The following is a 5,000-nucleotide window of genomic DNA, read 5'->3' on the forward strand; positions in this document are numbered from 1 at the left end:
AAAAGTACCCAGGACGGGCTCCATGCGTCCCGGGCATTCGTCCCCCGGGCGTCCGGGGCTCAATCCAGGCTGACGGTATAGCAGAGTGCCCGGGTCGGGCTCCATGGTTTTCACGGTGGTCCTCCCCTGGGTGTCTGGGGGCTCCAGGCCGAAGGCATGGAAAAGTGCCCAGGACGGGCTCCATGCGTCCCGGGCATTCGTCCCGGGACGGGGACGGGGACAGGGACAGGGTCAGGGTCGGGAGAGTCCAGGCGGCTTCACTTCCGTGTCCAGCCATCTGATCGGCCAGATTCCCTCGGCCATCTGGTCGCCCGGATCCCCTCGGGCATCTGGTCGCCCGCAACGCTTTCCTATGGGGCGACCAGATGGCCGAACTTCCCTGGAAGTCTTGATGAGGTGCCATTTGACGCCCGGATCCCAGCGAGGGCTCCATGAGGTCGGGTACATTCGCGCCTTGGGTCCCCTCTGTCACCTCGCGTGCACAGATTACAAGAAAAGGGGGTAATTTTGCTCCGGATTACTAGGGAGAAGGGTACGCCTGGACACCCCTCCGAGGTTGGTGGTTCTCTGCCATGGGGACCAGATGGGCTATGCCTGGGCAAAACCTCCCTAGGCCACCCGGGGCTTCCTTCCTCCAGGCCAACTGCATGTCAAATTGCCCAGGACGGGCTCCATGGCTCCTGGGCAGTCGTCCCCCGGGCGTCCGGGGCTCCATCCAGGCTGACGGCATGGAAAAGTGCCCAGGACAGGCTCCATGCGTCCCGGGCATTCATCCCCCGGGCGTCCGGGGCTCCATCCAGGCTGACGGCATGGCAGAGTGCCCGGGTCGGGATCCATGGTTTCCAGGGATGTCCTCCCCTGGATGTCTGGGGGCTCCAGGCCGAATGCATGGAAAAGTGCCCAGGACGGGCTCCATGCGTCCCGGGCATTCGTCCCCTGGGCGTCCGGGGCTCCATCTAGGCTGACGGTATGGCAGAGTGCCCGGGTCGGGCTCCATGGTTTTCACGGTGGTCCTCCCCTGGGTGTCTGGGGGCTCCAGGCCGAAGGCACGGAAAAGTGCCCAGGACGGGCTCCATGCGTCCCGGTCACTCGTACCCCGGGCGTCCGGGGCTCCATCCAGGCTGACGGCATGGCAGCGTGCCCGGGTCGGGCTCCATGGGTCCCGGGCAGCCCTCCCCCGGGCGTCCGGGGCTCCCACCTCCAGGCAGACGGCATGTCAAAGTGCCCAGGACGGGCTCCATGAGTCTGGGACAGCCCTCCCCCGGGCGTCTGGGACACCCATCTCCATGAGGCCAACGGCATAGGCAAAGTACCCAGGACGGGCTCCATGGGTCCCGGGCAGACCTCCCCCCGGGCGTCCGGGGGTCCCACCTCCAGGCCGACGGAATGTCAAAGTACCCAGGACGGGCTCCACGGGTCCCGGGCATTCCTCCCCCAGGTCGTCCGGGCCCTAGAGCTCCGGTGGTCCAACCTGCGCCTGAGGCCCAGCCGGGGTCCAAGAGCCCTGCCTTGCGTGGGCAGGCAGTCAGGAACCCTACCGCGAAGGCTTGGGGTGGATGGGGAGCTGGGAGTCCTTTCGATCCGGGCCATCTGGTCGCCCGCGATGCTTTCCAATGGGGCGACCAGATGGCCGGGCTTCCATGGAAGTCCCGATGAGGTGCCATTCGCCTCCCGGATCCCAGCTAAGGCTCCATGAGCTCGGGTTCTTTTACGCCTTGGGTCCCCTCTGTCACCTCGCGTGCACGGATTGCAAGAAAGGGGGGTAACTTCCCTCCGGATTACTAGGGGCTGGGTACGCCCGGACACCTCTCCAGGGCTGGTGGTCCTCTGCCCGGGGACCAGATGAGATATGCCTGGGCAACACCTCCCCCGGGCGTCTGGGGGCTCCATTCTCCGGGCCAACGGCATGGCTCAATGCCCAGGACGGGCTCCACGTGTCCCGGACAGACCGCCCCTGGGCGTCCGGGGCACCCATCTCCAGGAGGCCAACGGGATGGCAAAGTACCCGGGAAGGGCTCCACGGGTCCCGGGCAGCCTTCCCCCGGGCGTCCGGGGCTCCCACCTCCAGGCCGACGGCATGTCACACTGCCCAGGACGGGCTCCATGGGCCCCGGACAGACCTCCCCGGGGCGTCCGGGGCACCCATCTCCAGGAGGCCAACAGCGTTGCAAAGTACCCGGAAAGGACTCCACGGGTACCGGGCAGTCCTCCCCCGGGCGTCCGGGGCACCCATCTCCATGAGGCCAACGGCATTGGCAAAGTACCCGGGAGGGGCTCCACGGGTCCCGGGCAGGCCTCCCCCGGGCGTCCGGGGCACCCATCTCCAGGAGGCCAACAGCGTTGCAAAGTACCCGGAAAGGACTCCACGGGTACCGGGCAGTCCTCCCCCGGGCGTCCGGGGCACCCATCTCCATGAGGCCAACGGCATTGGCAAAGTACCCGGGGAGGGCTCCACGGGTCCCGGACAGCCTTCCCCCGGGCGTCCGGGGCTCCCACCTCCAGGCCGACGGCATGTCACACTGCCCAGGACGGGCTCCATGGGCCCCGGACAGACCTCCCCCCGGGCGTCCGGGGCACCCATCTCCAGGAGGCCAACGGGATGGCAAAGTACCCGGGAAGGGCTCCACGGGTCCCGGGCAGCCTTCCCCCGGGCGTCCGGGGCTCCCACCTCCAGGCCGACGGCATGTCACACTGCCCAGGACGGGCTCCATGGGCCCCGGACAGACCTCCCCCGGGCGTCCGGGGCACCCATCTCCAGGAGGCCAACGGGATGGCAGAGTAACCAGGAAGGGCTCCATGGGTCCCGGGCAGCCCTCCCCCGGGCGTCCGGGGCTCCCACCTCCAGGACGACGGCATGTCAAAGTGCCCAGGGCGGGCTCCACGGGCCCCGGGCAGCCCTCCCCCCGGGCGTTCGGGGCACACATCTCCAGGAGGCCAACGGCATTGGCAAAGTACCCGGGAAGGGCTCCACGGGTCCCGACCAGGCTTCCCACGGGCGTCCCGGGCACCCTCCTCCAGGCCGACGGCATGTCAAAGTGTCCAGGACGGGCTCCACGGGTACCAGGCAGTCCTCCCCCGGGCGTCCGGGGCTCCCATCTCCAGGCCAACGGCATGGCTCAATGCCCAGGACGGGCTCCATGGGTCCCGCGCAGGCCTCCCCCGGACGCGTCCGGGGCAACCATCTCCATGAGGCCAACGGCATTGGCAAAGTACCCGGGAAGGGCTCCACGGGTCCCGGGCAGGCCTCCCCCGGGCGTCCGGGGCTCCCATCTCCAGGCCAACGGCATGGCTCAATGCCCAGGACGGGCTCCATGGGTCCCGCGCAGGCCTCCCCCGGACGCGTCCGGGGCAACCATCTCCATGAGGCCAACGGCATTGGCAAAGTACCCGCGAAGGGCTCCACGGGTCCCGGGCAGGCCTCCCCCGGGCGTCCAGGGCACCCACCTCCAGGTCGACGGCATGTAAAAGTGCCCAGGACCAGTTCCACGGGTCCCGGGCAGTCCTCCCCCGGGCGTCCGGGGCTCCCTTCCCCGGGCCAAAGCATTCCAGAGTGCCCAGGACGGGCTCCACGGGTCCCGGGCGTCCAGGGCTCCCTTCCCCGGGCCAACGGCTTGTCAGAGTGCCCAGGACGGGCTCCACGGGCCCCGGGCATCCGGGGCACCCTTCCCCGGGCCAGCGGCATGTCAGAGTGCCCAGGACGAGTTCCACGGGACCCGGACGTCCGGGGCTCCCTTCCCCGGGCCAACGGCTTACAGGAGTGCCCAGGACGGGCTCCACAGGTCCCGGTCGTCTGGGGCTCCCTTCCCCGGGCCAACAGCTTGTCAGAGTGCCCAGGACGGGCTCCACGGGTCCCGGGCAGTCCTCCCCCGGGCCAACAGCAGGTCAGAGTGCCCAGGACGGGCTCCACGGGTCCCGGGCAGCTCCATGCCCAAACCCATTTGAAAACCCGCCGCAGCGAAGGGGTTATAGGCGGCCATCTATTCAAATGCACAAATGCATGCTGTGACATCGCATTCCTTTACAGCGAGATGCCTTGGCATCTCAAGTCAGTAGATCAACTTGATCTAGAGGACACACAAACTAAAGGCATAATACAATCTATTTTTCAAACTCCAACCTGCGCAACAGGAGGGAAAGTGTTGATATACTAGCCCCTTCAGTGCTAATGACGGCTCCAGCTCGTCATGATTCCAGTAGGGAAGGTGTTGGTACATTCCTTATGTTGGAGCGCCATCTAGAGCAAGTCCGGTAGATAATGTGTTTGCAATAGTAGCGCGCAATGCTTTCCAATGGGGCGACCAGATTGCCGGGCTTACATGGAAGGCCTGAGGTCCAGGGGAGGGCGGCCTCCCCATCCCGGGCGCTGTCCTTGGTCCTGCTGCGTGGCAGGGTGCCCGGGACGGGGTCCTGGAGGGCCCGGGGAGGCTTCCCCTGCGCCTCCGGGCTTGGGAGCCCAGGCTGGGTCCAGGGGCCCGGCCGGGCCCCGGGTCGGGTGCCACGGCCCTGGGCCCTGTCTCCCAGCCTGCCGCACTGCCAAGGGCCCGGGGAGCCTCCCCTTGCTTGGCTGGGTTCAGGAGCAGTGGCTAGGGCCCCTGAGGGCCCGGGGAGGGCGGCCTCCCCACCCCGGGCTCTGTCCTTGGTCCTGCTGCGTGGCAGGGTGCCCGGGACGGGGTCCGGAGGGACCGGGGAGGCGTCCCATGCGCCTCCGGGCTTGGGAGCCCCGGCTGCGTCCAGGGGCCCGGCCGGGCCCCGGGTCGGGTGCCACGGCCCTGGGCCCTGTCTCCCAGCCTGCCGCACTGCCAAGGGCCCGGGAAGGGGTTCCGATGTGCCCGGGGAGCCTCCCCTTGCTTGGCTGGGTTCAGGAGCAGTGGCTAGGGCCCCTGAGGGCCCGGGGAGGGCGGCCTCCCCACCCCGGGCTCTGTCCTTGGTCCTGCTGCGTGGCAGGGTGCCCGGGACGGGGTCCGGAGGGACCGGGGAGGCGTCCCATGCGCCTCCGGGCT

The sequence above is a fragment of the Lissotriton helveticus genome, chromosome 2_1 (assembly GCF_964261635.1).
Source record: "Lissotriton helveticus chromosome 2_1, aLisHel1.1, whole genome shotgun sequence".
NCBI classification, from domain to species: Eukaryota; Metazoa; Chordata; class Amphibia; order Caudata; family Salamandridae; genus Lissotriton; species Lissotriton helveticus.